At 44.2% G+C, this 20364-nt stretch overlaps 1 protein-coding gene across 2 annotated transcripts in view; it reads right to left on the reverse strand.

The window, feature by feature from the left end:
• The window catches only part of AVIL (advillin), a 90505-nt gene that overhangs the window by 61939 nt on the left and 8202 nt on the right, over nucleotides 1-20364 (reverse strand). Inside the window, exon 1 of one of the 2 annotated variants that reach the window (XM_082246593.1) lies at nucleotides 3713-3819. The exons of the other annotated variant lie outside the window; for it this stretch is intronic. The gene's annotated coding sequence lies outside the window, so the exon portion shown is untranslated. Of the gene's footprint in view, nucleotides 1-3712; nucleotides 3820-20364 lie in introns of those variants that run through there. 2 annotated transcript variants of the gene reach the window in all.

Raw genomic sequence — 20364 nt, forward strand, 5'->3', positions numbered from 1 at the left:
CACAGCCGATCACATATGTAAATTGCCACGGCCATGCAGGAGCACGATCGCAGCTAAACTGAGTGCCGTCATAGGATGTCGTCCCAGAACAAGATCCGCCCTGCTCCGGCGTCGTTTGTCTATACAGTGGGTGGGAGGCGGAGGTAAACCCTCCTATCGTTTTCAGCCAAGGAAGCTGCCATCTTGGCCTTTGTTTTCTCTTCAACTGCCATGATGCTGCACATGTTATTAGTTATGATACCAGCCATTGAATGGTTTGACAGTTTCGTTTAGAGCACAACCAATGAGACAGGCATGCCGGGAATGTAACTGTTTTTTTAAACTGTTAAATCTATGGGTTTACTTCCATTTGAAGGCTAAGACTGTGGTCCCCATGATTAATCCAGTCATTACAAAATTACCACCTATATCTCCTCCTCTGGTCTTACACTTTTAGTCACTTGCCTAGCTGACAAAGTGGTCCAGAGTAAACAAGTGGCTCAGTATGAAGACAGTTGCTCACCATGACATGTGGGCCTGCTGGACCCATCAACTTTCTGACCAGCTGTGCTATTAAACTCAGCTCTCACTTTCCTGATGGCTACACATGCAGCAAAATTAGGCCATAATACCACTGCACTAGCATCATGATACTTAGGTCATGCCTGCATGACTACTAGACTAATGGCAGCATACGTTTCTAATTGCATACTCGGGCTTTCTTCCTGTGTTGCTGCTTTATCGGTTGTTGTGGTTTATGTAAACCCTAACAATTAACTTATTTGCTTCCCTTACTCTGTTAAATATACAGCACAAGCAGCCATTCAGATGTGTTGCAGTGTAAGGAGCATGCTGATAAAATAAGAGATAGAATGTGCTCTGGGGGCGGAGTCTGTGAAATCCTCAGGCTGGACAGGAAGAGATGCCCTACAGCTCTGCATAGTGTAAAGCTTATATCTTTGATTTTTATAAGGGCAATATGATTTAACCCTGGCAAGTTGTATATCTTTGTGCACAGATATTAGTGCACTATAAAATTGAGTGTTTTTATGTTTTATTTTTTTTTTTTAACTTCTCTTTACTAAAGTATAAAATAGTAAGTTACAGATCTTGGGCATCCCCAAGTCTGAGAAATACAATAGCAAACAAACAAAGACACTAAGACAGGTATCTGGTTCTAATACAACAGTAAAACAACTTCTTACTCATGGTAATCATGGCAAAGGAGAAGTGTGGTATTACAATTTCACAGAGGTCCCCGGCAGAGACGGTGAATACCCAGTATAATGCATGGCTCATCCAGATCAGACTATAGTGAAGGACTAGACAGAGCCAAGGTAAGAATGCACCGGGCAACAGGGAAATACACCAAAACAAAAAACAACCCTACAGAAAATATTGCCCCCGCAGAAGAGTCTGTGGTGTCAGAAGAATTAACCAAGAGGTCCCACAAATTCTTTCAGGCAGCCTCAAGATAGGAATAAAAGGATCATCAAATCAACCAAAAATCTATAGATGGCACCACAGGTAATTTCCACTTCAGAATAATGGCCTTCCTTGCATAGAACAAAAGAAGGCCCCAAAGGGTTCTGCTTGCTCTTCCATTGGCCAGAGAATCTACAATACCCAATAGGCAGACTTTATGTTGCAAAGGAACAGGGTTGGTGGTAAGGTGAACAATAATTTGGACTACTACATTTTAGTATTAGCTTAACTGAGGACATGCCCAAAGCATACCTGTATGTATATAATCAGCTGACTCCCTCCCGAATCTCCAGCAGGTAGGGGGAAACACTAATACCCTATGAAGCCTTAAAGGTGTAAAATAGATTCTATGTAAAACCTTCAACTGTATTAGTCTGTCCCTTGCTGACACTAATTATAGGAAGGGGTATTTCTCAACCCTCCTCCCAGTCCTCATTGTCCAGGTCCGACACCTCCTCCTGCCATTTGGATATGTAGGAGCTCCAGACCCTTATGTACAGAAGGTTGGAGGGCCTTGTTAGATGTTTGAAAGTGGTTTGGGGAGGTTAGGGCCTCTCAGCTCTGTCTCCATTTCAGAGAAGCGTCAGTGAAGAATCCCCAAGCTGTAAGAAATAGACATGGCAGAGCTCAAAGCACCTGAACAGATAAGAGTTGGAAAGGTTAAACTGTAATTTAAGGTGCTCAAAGGATTTCAGAGTGGACCCTTCACAGATGTGCCCTAAAGTTTCAATCCCTTTAACAGCCCAGATAGAGGTATCCTGGATGGTCAAACATTTTGGCAACATGGGGAGTAATGGAGGGCCGTTGTGCAAGACCTTCCATCTGTTTGGGATTAGCCAGATGCCATGCTCTAACCACCGCCTTCATGGAGTAGGTGAGAGAGTGAGGAGATACAATTCCTCTAAAAAGAAGATGCAGCAGGGTTTCGTAGGAACCAAGAGAAGCTGCTTCCAGTACCATTGACACATCGGAATCGTCCGAAGTTAGTTTTATGGTATTTTAAATATAATTTGTTGCTTTTAAATGGTAAAGCACTATGATGGTCTTTCTATAATATTTTCGAGCTTAATGTGCATATTAAAGAGTGGTGATCTCAGAGGTATATTACCTTCTGGGGTAGAGTGCTGGAGGATCTGCAAAATACTAAGCCAAATCACGTGTTCTTGGAGTTGGGATTCACTGCGGATATATGCAAAATCGAACATTTATGTTGGGCTATCTATTCATTACATTTGTCTTATTTACAGCATCACGTTGGGAAAGTTTTTGAGCCAAGGAGTTTCCACCAATATTAGTATTTTTTTTTTTATAATTTCTTTATGGTGTGAGTTTTACTTTTGAGAGGTCCCCGCCACTATTGTCACTGTATCACTAAATTACTGAATTATCGCTTATCAGGTTTTAGGTATTATTTTGCACATTGTATTGGTTTAATATTTATTGTGATGCTGATTATATGAACCATCATCATTTCTTTTTCAAACATTGTAACTTTTACCTAATTACACGCTAAGGAGTTCCACCACAATTTGTAAAACATTATTTTGAGAGGTAGCGCCACACTTTTTTAGTTTTTCTTCCTGTTTAGGTGTGGGAATACATAGCAGTGCGCACCCATCCACTTGGATATTTGAATTTACCAGTGTTCCCTGCTGTATAGATATTAGCGCAGTGATTATCTTTATTAATTGCTTTAGGATAGTCCTTAACAGCCTGATCCTCACCTGAGAGCCGGACTGAGAGTAAGATCACTCTGTTCATGGCTATCTGAATAGGGGTCAGACATACCACCACAATTAATCAATAGGTAATCCCGTTTGAGTTTATTTGTGCACAAACTTGAGTTGTACATGCATGCATGCATGCACAAAGTGCCAGTCCTACCCTGTTAGGACAGTAACTACCAACCAGAAAAAAACACATTTTCCCTAGAGACTGAAAAGACAGGTCCCAAGGTGTTCATAGACATCAAAATCGTTATCCAATTCTATCATAATCATTGGGGTTGATTGGTAATCATCCAATCAATAGCTAACATAAGAATGATTCCACTGAAATGCCATTGACAATGCATTACAATACCACCACTTCAACCTTTACACCCCAGAATAAAGCTAATGATAAAAATCTAGCTCTGGATGTAATATGCTTGAAATACTATAAAATACTATAAAATAGACACATACATTTATAAAAATGCAATTGATACAATAGTTATTGAACATGTAGAAAGGAGGTTCATACTTACTGGAAGAGGCTGAGCAGAGACAAATAAGCAGCTGCTTTCCCTGTTAAAATCCAGTCTGATATCTATTGTACATCAAAATCTTAACAATGCCAGCAGAGGCGTGGAGCTGGCACCATGCTCTGCCCATTATGGGTCACACCCTGAGCCACGTGGAAAACGTTAAGCAGAAAGACTCCAGTGATGGAATATAGTGATGTACCATATACCGTACTACAGTGTTTAGTATCTCCGTCTTGCATCTTTTGTATGAAATCAAACACAAGCCATATGACTGCTATCTCTGTGTCCACCAACCAATCCTCAGAGAATATTGTGTAGATAAATATACATTTTAAAACCCATCAACAAGGATACCTATTTATTTTTTAAGTGAATCTGTGAAGATAGAAGAAATATGGATGCTGCCATTGCTGACTTATTTTTAAAGTTGAGACCCTGGAGCTGTCATTCTGATCCTAGCTTTGTTTAACTAGTGAGTCACTGAATTGAAACAAGCATGCAACCAGTGTTGTCTGGTAACCATAACTTATTCCAGGTCAGGGATGCACTAGGTAGGAAAGTCAGGACCAGGATGACCTCATCAGAGCCCAAACCTTGAAAAATAGGTCAATTCCCTATACTTTTCTTCTCATGACTTCTATTTCATGACTGGCTATACGTGAGAAATAGTTTGTCTCTCAACAATCAGATTATTGGAAGATCCTTTGGATTTTTCTGTGATGCTACACATGTTCAGGGTTTGTCAGTCTCATGGAGATTATATAAAGGTACTGGTATATTTCTGCACTAGCAGGATAGAATTTGCTAAATATTTCCAACCCATGTGCTTTAACTGACATACTGTACATAAACTTATAGAATTGTTTCCATATGATCATAAGCTCTATAGAGCTTATGATCATAGAGCTCTACAGAGCTCTACCATGGAGCTCTATAGAGCTCTAACTACCATGCATATCCACTATATAGCACAGGGAAGCATTACCCGCTTAAGGTGGAGTTTAAACAAAAACTGAAGAAAACAAAAATGTAACAAGTAATGCAGCATGGACATTCAGGGCTATTGGAGCTTGACACTTGCTTCTTCCAGTGCCCCCTGCCCAGGGTCAGCCTTAGGAGTGCAAAGTGCGTGTTGTAGTGCCCCGAATGTAAAGGGGTGCAAGGTGTGATGTGCTGAGTATAAAGGGGTGCAAAGTATGATTTACTAAGTGTAAAGGGGGGCATAATGCAGTGTCCTGAATCTAAAGGGGTGCAAGGTGTGATGTGCCGAGTGTAAAGGGGTGCAAAGTGTGATCTACTAAGTGTAAAGGGGTGCATAATACACTGTCCTGATTGTAAAGGGGTGCAAGGTGTGATGTGCCAAGTGTAAAGGGGTGCAAAGTGTGATCTACTAAGTGTAAAGGGGTGCATAATACAGTGTCCTGATTGCAAAGGGGTGCAAGGTGCGATGTGCCAAGTGTAAAGGGGTGCAAAGTGTGATCTACTAAGTGTAAAGGGGTGCATAATACAGTGTCCTGAATGTAAAGGGGTGCAAGGTATGATGTGCCGAGTGTAAAGGGGTGCAAAGTGTGATCTACTAAGTGTAAAGGGATGCATAATACCGTGTCCTGATTGTAAAGGAGTGCAAGGTGTGATGTGCCAAGTGTAAAGGGGTGCAAAGTGTGATCTACTAAGTGTAAAGGGGTGCATAATACAGTGTCCTGAATGTAAAGGGGTGTAAGGTGTGATGTGCCGAGTGTAAAGGGGTGGATACTGCAGTATCCTGAATGTAAAGAGGTGCAAAATGTGATGTACTGAGTGTTATGGGGTGTATACTGAAGTGTCCTGAATGTAAAGGGGTGCAAAGTGTGAGGCACTGAGTGTATTCAGGGTGGCTGGCAGGGAGCGATGAGTGATGAGGAGCAGTGGTAGAGGGTATTGTATGCTGATTGTATTTAGGGTGCATTCTGCAAATTGCTACATGTAAAGAGGGGCAAACTACAGTGCATTGGTGGTGGTGTTGGTGGGGGGGGGGGGTAGTGTAAAGGAGTAAAAGCTCTGTTGTGATGCTGCTTACTGATTAACCAGTAGCAAACTCTCTTTTTTTTTCATGTATTCATTTGTATTACGCCACTGATATTGTTCTAGGGATTTTGCCTTTTTATTTCTTCGATCACCTGTGCCTGAAGAATTACACTCAAAGTACAACAGTGAAACAGTATATCATTTATTGTAATCGTGTTAAAAAAAAGTGTATGGAAAACTAAAAATCATGGCTGGGTGCTTTTACAGCTGCTGTTTTGGGCAGATGTTTTTTTTCTGCAGCCAGTAAGCTCCCCAGCATGTTATCCTATGTGCCCATGCACACATAGGTTGTTATCAGTGTCTTTTGCCAGGGGCGTTTTCAGGCTGGAAAAACCCAGAAATACTGCGTTTGAAGAGAAGCTTTTCAGCTGTAAAAACGTTTTAATGCTGAAAAATGCAGCAAAATGCGATTATCTGGCGTGTATGAGCATTTTTGAACCTCAAGCTTTTGTGGGAGTGTAGATTTGCTAAAAAATGCAGACACGGCAAAAACACACAACAAAAAAAAACGATATACAGCGCTAATGCAGAAATGTGGCATAACTCTTGTCTTTTTATTACGGCACAACACAATGCCACACAGGGCAAACACATAAAAAGAAAACAAGTGACAACAGGCCACCCAACCCCCCCCCCCCAACCAACCACCACCCCAGGCTCCACCCAGTGGTACCATCATGCAGACACAAAGCCCCCCAAGGAGGCAGAACAACCCCTCAAGGTCGGTTCAACACAGCATTAGCAGGCCCATAGTGCGGATAGACATCAAAAGGCAAGCGAGCAACAAATATCAGTAGCGGTCCCCAATTATAAAAATGTGAATCAATTGAAAAGGTAGACAATGAGAAATGGACGATAGGAGTGCATCAGTCAGGTGACACAGGCATTAAGTAACACACCCCCCAGCCACCCCAGGCCATAAAAACATTAGGACCCCTAAGACTGTTCAGCAGAGGTCGAGGCCGGAGAATCTATCCACAGCTTCCACACTTTGTCAAACTTGCGAGGGCACCCCCTGTTGAGCAACGTAGCTTTATAGAGCCGAGTCACCTTATTTACCAGACCCTTCCAAAAGTGGACGGTGGGGGCCAACGGGCTCTTCCAGTGTAGGAGCAGGGCCTTACGGGCATAAAAGAGGAGCAAGCTGACCAGCGTACGAAGGGCCCTCGCAGGGGCCAATCCATCAACCAGTCCCAGAAGACAGACCTCCACAGAATTAGGAACCGGAATTTTAACCACCGCTGTGATGCAGGCCAGCACAGTAGTCCAGTAATCCCAGACCACCGGGCAATGCCAGAAAATATGGCCAAAATCCGCCGGAGAGTGGGAGCAACGCCAGCAATCCGCAGAGGATGTTGGATAAATACGGGCCAGGCGTGCCGGCATATAATAGATCCTATGCAGGAACTTAAAATGGATCAGGCGATCCCTTGCAGAGACCAAGTAAGCAAAGGGAGAACACCAACATATCGTCCCAATCATCACCATCTAAGTCCGGTACCTCCTCCACCCAGCGTTCTCTACACCTAAAGCCTACCTTTTCAATATAGGATTCCTATATAATAGTAAGACTAAACAATGTGCTTGCATTGAAGTGTTCTCTTCTTCCTTTTCAATTCAGAACACTTTACACAAGGATAAGGTTATATTTGTTTTAGTCATGTGACAATAATTTCAACATATACTTGGACTCAGCTATATATACAGTAGCTGCCACCTTCAAGAAAATAAGGATCCTTATTCTGGTGTGCTATCTTTTCCTAACCTGTTAGTTATCTCCCTACCTTTATTAAGGAACTCTACAATCAAAGCTAAAAAGCTGGGCTGAGCAAGAGAAATCCACAGATTCCCTCATGTACTGTATGAATGTAGCGTCCTGCCCTAGGATAGATAGATATGGTTTTTGGCTCCGCTGTACCCAGCTGAGCAGCAATTTTGTTTTTAGGCCAGGTCAGGTCTATTCCTAAACCTGGTGGTTGATTGTTCCTACCTGCCTTTGGAAGACACTTCTAGAAATTTAGAAGGATCAATCCCAGGCCTATAAATAGTTATTTTTACCTCTGTCAATCCCAGGGAGGGGGCCCAGAAGGTTTGACTGGGGAGAAGAAAAATGTTTGGGAGAGCCTGTACAAATCGCTCTATATCTTCTAGGGCCTCTGCCCCTGGGAGGCAGCCTGTGTTACTGAAGAGCTATTGTTATCAGGGCACAGCATGTTCTTGGCTGAGATCAAGGAGAATTTGCTGGAGGACACTACCTTAGGAAGTTGGGTTGGAGAAGGAGCCCTTTCACTGAAGAGTCTCGCAGGGAAGCTGTTTGGGGAGCTTTTTCTAGACATTGTGGGTTGGAACTTTTGCCTAGAGCTTTAGGTGGGCTTCTGCTTTGAGGGTTTGATGCCAGGGCAGTAGCGGCTGGTGCTCAATATTTGTCAGCCCCCTCCCATGGGAGACAGACAGGACGGCAGCGATCAGAGGCATCTTTACCTTAGGAGGCAGATGACAAGGACCTGGGGTAAGGCTGCTGCCCCGCACTTCAGGTACTCCTTGCTCCAGGGCCGTTGCTTCTCCTCCCAGCCGAACAGGAAGTGAGCCCTGAGACCCGATTGGCCAGGACTCCTAAGACTCCCTGGCCAATCAGGTCTCGGAAACTGCTTCCTGATTGGCCAGGAGGAGAATCAGGAAGACAATAGAGAATATTTTTTCGCTAATGTCACACAATTGGTTGGCCCACCCATTTTTGAAGCAATTAGAGCCTCAGGCTCTAATCATGTGCTACAAAAAAAACCCCCTATTGAAATCCATGCATCCGATGCCCTGCATGTAGATTAGGAGCCAGGCGCATAAATTAGAGGGGCGGTGCCCCTGTGCTCCGTAAGGACGTGCCGTCACTGTGCCAGGGGTTGCTACAAGAACTGTGACTGCTCTTAGAGAGTCTCAGACTAGATGGCTGTCCCCTCTATCTCCAGCAATACTTAAGGCAGCTACTGAAGGCCTTTGCCTGGGAATCCAACCTCTAATGCCTGAGTTTGTTTTGGAGTATCCTGTACTCTCATTCCTCTACCCACCTGTGTTCAAGTAATGCAATAAATCTTCAAAAAGACACCCCTAGACTGAGTCTGAATTTTGGCAGTGTGCTCTAGAACTGGTAGCTGGGCTTGGCAGCATCCAACCAGGTAAAAGAGACCTGTCTATTTCCGTCATCCCCTTTGGGGGTTAGCACTACACGTTAAACCACTTCCGGAGTGGCATTTTTTGTTTATATGTAACAATCAGTATTTTTTGCTAGAAAATTTTTATGTCACGCGGTATTTGCGCAGCTGTTTTTCTAACACGATTTTTTGGGAAAAAATAAAAAAATATTTTTTACATAACCCAATTTGTTGTAAACTATAAAAGACGATGTTATGCTTAATAAATTGATACCAAACATGTCCCACTTTAAAATTGTACACCTTTGCAACAGTGACAAATGACATAAATTCTAATTTCCATAGGTGATACTTTAAAAGCCTTTTACAGCAGGGGTGGCCAACCTGTAACCCACAAGCCACATGTTGCCCAAGACCGCTATGAATGCAGCCCAACACAAAATTGTAAACGTGCTTTAAAATGTTGATTTTTGGTAGGGTATTTATTGTAAAGATGCAAACACATGCGGCCGAAAAAAAATGTAACCAGGTCTTTTTACTGAAATTTTTTACGTTTTATCTTCCCAAACAAAAACCTCACTCTTCACAATCACGCCTTATTCATGTCATCTGTTTTTCAGCAAAACCTATATTTATGAGCAACTATTTTCAAGGATGTAGTGCAAAATGAGAACCAAAATATCTGATGAGCACCTTGAGAATTCATTGAGAATTGCTACTACATCCATCGAACCAGACATTGATGAGCTAGTTTACCAAAAACCAATATCGCACTAGTTTCATGTTGCCCTCTTTTACTTTATAATAAATATTACACAAAATTAAGTTTTATCACTCGGATAGGTACATTATCTATATCAGTGGTTGTTAATTTGTGATCTGCCCATCTTTTTCTGCTCATCAGCTATCCTTTATGTTAGTGTATCTTATATGTGGCCCAAGACCATTCCTCTTCTTCCAATGTGGCCCAGGAAAGTCAAAAGCTTGGACACCCCTGCTTTACAGGATACCACTTTAGATTTACACAGGAGGTCTGGTGCTAGAATTACAGTCCACGATCTGACGTTTGAAGTGATACCTAACATATGTGGGACGATCGCTGTTTGCATGAGAGCACAGGGGGAGGGGCACTTTACATTTTTTTCTTTTAATTTTTTTTTTTACAGTGTTGCTTTAATTTTTTATTTATTTATTTATTTATTTTTATGACTTTTATTGCTGTCACGGAATGTAAACATCAATAGGTATTTGACAGGTACTCTTGATGGAGAGATCTGGGGTCTTATAAGACCCCCAAATCCCTCCTCTACCCTTTAAAACATTCAAAATACCTAGATCTGTGTTTTTGAATGCTTTTGTTTCTTTAATAATGGCTCTGTTGACATCCAGCTAAACCGGAAGTGATGTCATCGCTTCCATGTTACTATAGCGAACAGCCAATCAAAGCTGATTCCTGCTTTGTTTGGCTTTCCGGCCAGCTGGCGTACGTGCCCCCTGGTTGCTTGGTTCTCTTGGTGGACCAGGAGAGCCCGAGCAAGCCGTGGAAGGTGGCAGGAGGGGGGACGTCCATTTTCTCTGCTAAAAAAAAAGCAGCAGTCCAGTGGCTAGTTAGCTGCTAGAATTGCTTTTATAAGAGAACCGTCCGGCTCTAAACAACAGTACTGGGTTGATGCCAGGCATCATCCCTGTATAACCACCAAAAGTCCAGTGACATACTGGTATGTCGCTGGTTGGGAAGTGGTGAAACAATGTGGATGGACAAATCTTCTCTGCCAGCTATTGTAATTTGACCATAGACGTGTGTACAGGGTGTGCCGGCTGTGCCTGAGCACACCCTAATCATTAGCATTATTGCTCTGTGTGCCAGTGGGGAGATGGTAGAGATCTCCCATTGAGCAACTCTGCTTAACCACTCACGGACCGCCTGCCGCAGTTTTACGTCGGTACTTTGATGTTAAATACCGGGGTTATGACACCAGATAGCTGCCATAACCCCGGTATTTTATTAAACTGCGGGCGGTCAGCTTTAACATAAGGGTGGACCCAGTGGCGTATTCGCCGCAGGATCACCCTTATGGGCGGCGGGAGAGGAGACCTCCCTCCTCCCACCTATTACCGGTTGTTTTCCCCGCTTACCGGACCCGTCGTCGGTAGCAGGAAAACGATCCGGTCTGCTGTCCCATCAGGCAGAAAGTTGAGTGAGAGCAAGATGGCCCTCACTCGACTCTATGGCCTTGGAGGACCGAAGGGATATTTTTTCACCATAAAAAAATTACTTTTTTTTTTTTTTTAGTGTAGATGTGAGATCTGAGGTCTTTTTGACTCCAAATCTTACATTAAAGAGGTCCTGTCATGCTTATTTCTATTACAAGGGATGTTTACATTCATTGTAATAGGAATAAAAGTGATTATAACATTTTTGTTTTAAAAAAACTGTGTAAAAATAAAAAAATAGAATAAAAAATAAATAGGAAAAAAAAATTAAAGTGCCCCATCTCCGCTAGCTTGCGCGCGAAAAGCGAATGCATGCACAAGTCACGCCCACATATGTAAACAGTGTTTAAACCACACATGTGATATCCCCACGATCATTAGAGCGAGAGCAATAATTTGAGTACTGGACCTCCTCTAACTCTAAACTGGTAGCCTGTAGAAATTTTTAAAGTGTCGCCTATGGGGATTTTTAAGTACCAATGTTTGTCGCCATTCCACGAGCGTGCACAATTTTGAAGCATGACATGTTTGGTATCTGTTTACTCGGCATAACATTCTCTTTCACATTATAGAAAAAAATTGGACTCACTTTACTGTTTTCTTATTTATTAATTCAAAAAAGTTAATTTTTCCCAAAGAATTAAGTTTGAAAGACCACTGCGCAAACACAGTGTGAGAAAAAATATTTCAACAATCTCCATTTTATTCTCTAGGGTCTCTGCTAAAAAATATATATAATGTTTGGGGGTTCTAAGTCATTTTCCAGCAAAAATAAAAAAAACGATTTTAACTTGTAAACAACAAGTGTCAGAAAAAGGACTGGTCCAGAAGTGTTTAAAGGAGAAGTGTGGAAGCATACATCTCTCTCTGAATCTGCAGGCAGGGAGTTCATGTGCTGGCAGGTCAGGGTCCTGCAAGGAAGACTGTGTGTATACCTACATACATACATATGTGTGTTTGAGCCAGTGTTGCCAACCGCCCGTAGATTTACGGACAGCCCGTAAAAAAAGGGCACTTTTCTCCTGCCCGTAAATGCCCGTAGCAGGAGAAAAGTGCCCGTAAATCTACTGCGGTGGCGGCACTGTCAGAACTGCGCATGCGCGGCGCGCAGTTCCGGAGATGCCCGAGTTCTTCTCTCGACTCTCGCACTCGCAGCGATGCAGACTGCCAGACTCGCACTGTTCGTTGGACGAGTGTCACTGCACTGCCCGCCTGCGCCCGCCCCTAAGTCCGCCCCCGCCCCTGCCATAATTTAAGTTTTCCCGCCGCCGCCGCCGCACCGGCCATGCAGAGTCACTCTATCTGGAGTGGACTAGGAGATGCTGCCGCTAAATGGATGCCTGGTGGAGTGGACAGAGCAGTCACAGACTGACAGCCGAGGCAGAGGACTGGTAAGTGCTGGGGCTCCGAGCCTCCGACAGCTAGCAGGAGCAGACTGGAGTAGAGAGATGAGTCAGGGGGCAGAGGACATCAGTGTCCTGCTCCTGTGCCCCCTTCACCTCTCCACAGGCAGTGTCACAGCTTCACTCTGCACTAGTAATGTCACTGATGTTTGTGGCTGTGGAGAGGTGAAGGGGACTTAGGAGGAGGACACTCATGTGGAGAGCTCTGACCATCTCCTGTACCATGTACACAGTCCCTGACCACCCCTCTGTACCATGTCCGCAGTCCCTGACCCCCCCTCTGTACCATGTCCGCAGTCCCTGACCCCCCCTCTGTACCATGTCCGCAGTCCCTGACCCCCCCTCTGTACCATGTCCGCAGTCCCTGACCCCCCTCTGTACCATGTCCGCAGTCCCTGACCACCCACTGTACCATGTCCGCTGTCCCTGACCCCCCCTCTGTACCATGTCCGCAGTCCCTGACCCCCCCTCTGTACCATGTCCGCAGTCCCTGACCCCCCCTCTGTACCATGTCCGCTGTCCCTGACCCCCCCTCTGTACCATGTCCGCTGTCCCTGACCACCCCTCTGTACCATGTCCGCAGTCCCTGACCACCCCTCTGTACCATGTCCTCAGTCCCTGACCACCCCCTTTACCATGTCCTCAGTCCCTGACCACCCCCTTTACCATGTCCTCAGTCTCTGACCACCCCCTTTACCATGTCCTCAGTCTCTGACCACCCCCTTTACCATGTCCGCAGTCTCTGACCACCCCCTTTACCATGTCCGCAGTCCCTGACCCCCCCTCTGTACCATGTCTGCAGTCCCTGACCCCCCCTCTGTACCATGTCCGCAGTCCCTGACCCCCCCTCTGTACCATGTCCGCAGTCCCTGACCCCCCCTCTGTACCATGTCCGCAGTCCCTGACCCCCCCTCTGTACCATGTCCGCAGTCCCTGACCCCCCCTCTGTACCATGTCCGCAGTCCTTGACCCCCCCTCTGTACCATGTCCGCAGTCCCTGACCCCCCTCTGTACCATGTCCGCAGTCCCTGACCCCCCCTCTGTACCATGTCCGCTGTCCCTGACCCCCCCTCTGTACCATGTCCGCTGTCCCTGACCCCCCCTCTGTACCATGTCCGCTGTCCCTGACCCCCCCTCTGTACCATGTCCGCTGTCCCTGACCCCCCCTCTGTACCATGTCCGCAGTCCCTGACCACCCCTCTGTACCATGTCCGCAGTCCCTGACCACCCCTCTGTACCATGTCCGCAGTCCCTGACCACCCCCTTTACCATGTCCTCAGTCTCTGACCACCCCCTTTAGCATGTCCGCAGTCTCTGACCACCCCCTTTACCATGTCCGCAGTCTCTGACCACCCCCTTTACCATGTCTGCAGTCTCTGACCACCCCCTTTACCATGTCCGCAGTCTCTGACCACCCCCTGTACCATGTCCGCAGTCTCTGACCACCTCCTGTACCATGTCCGCAGTCTCTGACCACCTCCTGTACCATGTCCGCAGTCTCTGACCACCTCCTGTACCATGTCCGCAGTCTCTGACCACCTCCTGTACCATGTCCGCAGTCTCTGACCACCTCCTGTACCATGTCCGCAGTCTCTGTCCACCTCCTGTACCATGTCCGCAGTCTCTGTCCACCTCCTGTACCATGTCCGCAGTCTCTGACCACCTCCTGTACCATGTCCGCAGTCTCTGACCACCTCCTGTACCATGTCCGCAGTCTCTGACCACCTCCTGTACCATGTCCGCAGTCTCTGACCACCTCCTGTACCATGTCCGCAGTCTCTGACCACCTCCTGTACCATGTCCGCAGTCTCTGACCACCTCCTGTACCATGTCCGCAGTCTCTGACCACCTCCTGTACCATGTCCGCAGTCTCTGACCACCTCCTGTACCATGTCCGCAGTCTCTGACCACCTCCTGTACCATGTCCGCAGTCTCTGACCACCTCCTGTACCATGTCCGCAGTCTTTGACCATCTCTTGTCTTTTATCATGTCTGCAGGGGAGTCTGGACTCTGGAGAGGAGTCAAGAGTGAGAGCGCTGCCAGGATGGGGGGTCACAGGAGAAGTCAGATGTGCGGGGCCTGCGGAGTGGAGACAGGGGCCATCTGACTGAGCCCTGCACAGTGCACCTGAGAGGAGGTCAGTGACAGAGCCGCCAGACCAGTCTGATGGGGGGGGGTCACTGATGTAAGGGGGCACTGATATAAAGATCCCTCTATATTAGTAACCCCCCCATATCTTAATGTATTCACTCCACTGTGTAAGGTGGTCTCTGGTCACAAGATTGCCCCCCACATCAGAGTTCCTGGCGTTCCCCTTTACATCAGAGTCTGCAGGATTCTCCCCTTACAGTGCGAAGAGGGAACTCTGCGGACCCTGATTTAAAAGGGAACTCTGATGTAAAGGAGAATGCAGTGGACTCTGATATATGGGGGAACGCTGTGCTGGCTGGGTTATATTAACCTGATCTTCATGTTAATGGAGAAATATGGTTTTTGACTTTTGTTTAACCTAAACACGTTGCTAATAGCTCTATCTACATGTTTATAGTTTAAGTATTGATATTTGCACGGTTTAGCACTGAAAACAGCCTGTTTATGTACATTTTTGCACTGCCAGTAAAAAATTGGTGCCGTCCGTAAATTTTGGACGTTCTGCCAGTAAATTTCCCTCTCGGGGGTTGGCAACACTGGTTTGAGCTTTGGTGTGCACACCCTAATGCACATGTGTCAAACACAAGGCCCGCGGGACGAATCCGACCCTCCAGACCAATTTATGTGGCCCTCGCACCCTCCTTTGAGCCTCCTCCAGACCCTGCACTTTCTGCTTCCTAGCTCTGCACGCAGCTTCTTCCCAGCAGCAACACAAGGTAGGGGGGTGCACTTTGATGTAAGGGAGGGTTGGGGTGGGCTCTTGACATCTAATGTAAGGGGGTTGGGATACACTGGACATCTAGTATTACAGATACAGCCAGCCCTTTGAGGGCAATCATAATGCTTGCTGATGCGGCCCTTGGTGAAGTTGAGTTTGACAACCCTGCCAATGCAATAGGCTGCGCACACCTATGAATTTGACAGCTGGCTCCCGTGGCTGTCAGACTATTCGGACAGTGACTGCAGTTGATTTGTCTGCAGTCACTGTTCAGCCAACTTTTTTTTTGACAAGCATCTTCGATTTCTCAATTGAAGTTTGTCAACCCGGCTAGGCGTCAGTAAGGCCAGCTTCAAGTACACAGAAAGCGCCTACACCCCATGTGCCCAACTACATGGCCTGCAGCACCTTGTGTTCAACCTTATAAAATGTTAACAGAGTGCCCTATTCTTTAATAGACCAAAATATACTGTGCAAAACCTAAAAGTCATATATATATATATATATATATATATATATATATAAACAGTTTATAGATCAATGAAAGTATTTTATAAACTTAAAAAGCGTATACGAAGACAAAAAAACAGTACTTTTCTCCAATAAATGCACATTTCCCCCTGTTATTACCCTACAAATACAGACAAATGCCTGTTGATCTGCCAGAAATGCACTCAGCTCCTAAGCCCTATTGCATGCTGACAACACACAGCAATTTTGTGGACCTTGTTGTATCAGCCCTGCCTAGTCTTTGTTTTCTAAACTACTTAGCCACTCCTACCTTTAGACCACCACTAGATAAAGGCTAATTATCCTAGGAATGCCCTCTGACACAAAGGATGAAGTTTACAGAGGTCACATGACAGCTCTGAACTTCTGACAAGATCAACAGGTTTCTTTTTTTTGCACTTAACAAAGAGATATAATAAAATGCTTTTAATGGTATATTTAACGAACCAAAATGGAGCAAAAAATAGAAGTTCATTGTTCGGAGTTGCATACGCTTTCAGTCAAGAAGCTGAGAACTCTAAGTGCTTTGCTTTTCCCTGGCTGAGCGTAATTGGTCTGGACGGCAGCCTGCATTTGGATTATTGCTGAATCAGAAGGCTGGGAGATATTTGTCAGGGTTGTATTAAAATAATATGCAGATACACTCCTCAGTTTAAGAAAAGCGTGATGGATGACTTTTGAAAACCTATTCCTTTTTTCTATTGTTCTGTAAAGCAGAGGAGAGCATTCCTGGTGACAGGTGGTTCTGAACACATGGAGCACAGAACTTTAAATACCAAGTTCACCTTTTCCAGAAATTAGTCTATGTAGGTAATAAATGGTGCAGCTTTGTAAAATCTTCTTTATTTTATTGTCATACCTGTAGGCCATTTGCCTAGCAAATGGCAACTCTGAAGGGAGGATAGTGCACACCAGAAGCATGATGTAACAAGGGGAAGAATACTAATGGGCATACAACTTGGGAATCCTCTCTTGTTGGAAGACAAGTCTTAAATGGGCTCTAAAATTGCGAAAAAAGGAAACATGGACTTTGCAGGCACTGGGTATCATAAAATCACATACTTTATTTTACAATGCATTTAAAAACATCAAAAAACGAGGAAAAAAAAGCATACAACAGTCATATGAGGGGAATATGAGATACAGGATTGGTAGGGAAATAATTTACATTGGTGGTAATAATGCACATTAATACAGTCACAATAATATGCCAGTAGTATTGACACTTCACATCGGGATGATCATGGCCACAGGTGACAGGGAACGGTACTGTCGTCCCGGGGTGTTCGAACGATGTGTGTTAGCAGTAGATCATACTGTATCGTTGAACCATATTGCTAATATTAAACCATATTAAATGGGCTCTATACATTGCACCATTGGAAAGAATTTCTGACACATTGGAAGTGACTGGGAAACTCACCTGTTATGCTTAGGATAAGATAGGGTCTCTCTAATCCATCTGGCCTATGCCGTAGACTATACATTAATAGTAGTGGTATGCCTTCTCTACTGCTATGTTCTAGCAAAGGATCTTAGGTTCAGCCTTCACAAGGGGTAGCTCTTCTGTTTTTTTGCACTAATTGTGTTATGGGTGTTGGAGATACAACAACTTTAAGCTTAGTCTATTGCAGTTCATAAATAGGACAGTAGGTGTCGCTAATGCTAAGTGATATGCTATGCATTTTCTATGATGTGTATTTCCTGTACAATGTACTGAACTTGTTGGTTTTTTTTTCCTGTCTGTGTCCTTCTTACAAATGATGAGGTGACATGTTTGATTCCTGTGCTATGTTCCAATAAAGAAGCCAGTTCCTGTTTACTCCACAATGTCTGATCTGAATGGACTCCGCTGCACCCAGTGATCGCACTCTGCAACAATGGGCACTAGGCAAAAGCATAGTTATGTCCATTAGAGCTGAAAGGCATATCCCCAATTGAAAAGCCATAAGGATAAGAATCTGGCAAGATATTTATCCCGTTAAGAGTTAAGCCTCGTACACACGCAACGATTGTTGGCCGACCGATCGGCCGTCTTTTGTCCAGTGTTGTTGTGTTGGTTGAAATGTGCTCTAGACTGCACACAAATTTTCTCGGCCAACAACAACCAACTTCAGAAGTGATGTCATGTTCTGGTCTACTTTCCGTGTGTTTTTTCTTCTCTGAGCATGCCCAGTCTTGCTCATCTGATGTTTGTCTGCCGAAATCTGTACTGACTGACGAAAAATCGGCCGTTGTGTTGACGGCCAACGAAAATTTTATAGCATGCACACCAGATTTTGTTCGGCCGAAAAGTCGCAGTCGGTTGTCGGAATCATCATACTAACAAGCCGACAATCGGCCGATCGGACGTTGGCCGAAAATTCACGGCCAACAATCGTTGCGTGTGTACGAGGCTTTACTCATACCGGAGGATAATAATACTTACCAGCTTTGTTTACACCTGGTTGACAATAGAGGCATATTATTCTACTGGTTCTGATGAGTGGGGACACAACGGGGAGCACAGAGTGATTTACGATTAACAGCAGCACTTTACTTTTGGACTGAGTATATCTATATGGACTTTTTATTTTGAATATAAGGACACTTTTTGCAAATTTGCACATTTTTATGCATTTGATGCCATTTTATGTATTTATTCTACTATTCTACTATATGTTATTTATGAATTCATAATTTGAAGAAATTCATATTAGTGTTTGCACTTATTAATTTTGGATTTATTATAGAGGAGCAGCGCTGATATATATATCACCACACTATACAAAAGCAGTATACTGAAAACGACAGAGGACCACCTTATGACATTTACAGTCACCAGCCAAATCCTGGCATATACTTGCAGCCAGGGATTTTTTTTCAGTGGGTACACAGGGGAATGCAGTTTCAGCACCTCCAGCACTGAATGTATTTAATGGTAAGAGGTGCTGTGGTGTGCTGGAGGTTCCATTGATGTTGACTGCTAGAGGATCTATTGTTGTTTGGGGATCTATTCTTGAGGGATGGGTCTATTGTTGCTGGGGGGTCTTATGTTGCTTGGGCGTCAATTGTTGCTAGGGGGATCTACTGTTGTAGGTGGGGTCTATTGTTCCATGCTGATGGAGGGCCTATTAATGTTGGCTGTTGGGAAATCTATTGTTGCTGGTGCGGGTCTATTGTTTTTGGGGTGGGTCTGTTGTTGTTAGGGTGTATATTGTTGCTTGGGGGGAGGGCTATTATTGCACAATTTTTTCTCTTTTACGGCTTTTTAAATGATCCTTAACAAACTCTATACAAATGACTTGATTAATTACCACAAAATGATATTTGGTTCAGTTTTCTCTAAAAAGGGTGGTACTGGGAGATGGGTAGGGGGTGGGTAGGGGGTGGAACCAAGGGACCGTGCTCGAAAAAAAAGTCTAAGAAAAAAGCCCTGTTTGCAGCATTCTGTGGGCCAAACTCCTCTTTCAGGTTTCCTTACTACCTGATGCTAAGGATAAGAAATCCACCCCAATCACCAACCAAATATGTGTTCTAGTACATGAACCCATCACCATTACAATTAAACAGTCTCCACACCAAGTAATGTAGAAACAAAACAAAAAGATTACCACAAGAATAGCAGTAGTAAAAGCAAACCCTGCAGTGGCGATTGGGGCTCACAAGCATGGGCAGATGGATTCTTCAAATAAAAGCATAATACAATAAAAAAAATATTAAACAACCAGCATTGTAAATAATATTAAATAACCAGTCAAGTTACATTCATTTAGGCATCTTGTCAGGTAAAGGCTTTGGGCCCATCATCAGGTCAACATTCAACTTTTTTTGGAGTACCAAAATAAAGCCAATGCTCACCTGCGGAAAAGATACCTCTTAAAATGTTATTTCTCCATATAACAGAGCTTATGCACGTGGCCATAAAATAAAATGAGGAATAACTGCAAGAACAGTTATATAGTACTGACACTGCCACATAAAAACACAAACCCATTTTTGGTCACCCGGGAAAATTGTAGTATAGAGATGTGCAATTTGTGTGTTTATTGAATGTTAATTATTGTGTAAAGCCATGACCAGTGCCATCTTAAGAGCATTATAGGCCCCCGGGCAATGCAGTGCACCTACACAATCACCCACGAGAATAAAAATTATCGATAAGGCAATATTTATTGGTACCTCCAACAAAATCAGTGTTTAAACATTAACACAATGTTTGGACAATATAATACGAGCTTGAAAAACAAGAAATTACAGACTGAAATGGCACAGTACGAAAACACTATGAATTATTTATTACATTTGCGATACTTTGTAGAGAATTATTTTATAATTGGCTTGAAGTCAATGGTCTTCAGGATGTCATTTTCTATACACAAGAGTGAGAACCAGTTCAAACGCTACTGCCCCATTGTACTGCGTAGCTCATTTTTTATTAGCCCCCTATGGATCCCTTTACATTA

The sequence above is a fragment of the Pelophylax lessonae genome (genome assembly GCF_965119305.1).
Source record: "Pelophylax lessonae genome assembly, chromosome: 2".
In the NCBI taxonomy this organism is placed as follows: Eukaryota; Metazoa; Chordata; class Amphibia; order Anura; family Ranidae; genus Pelophylax; species Pelophylax lessonae.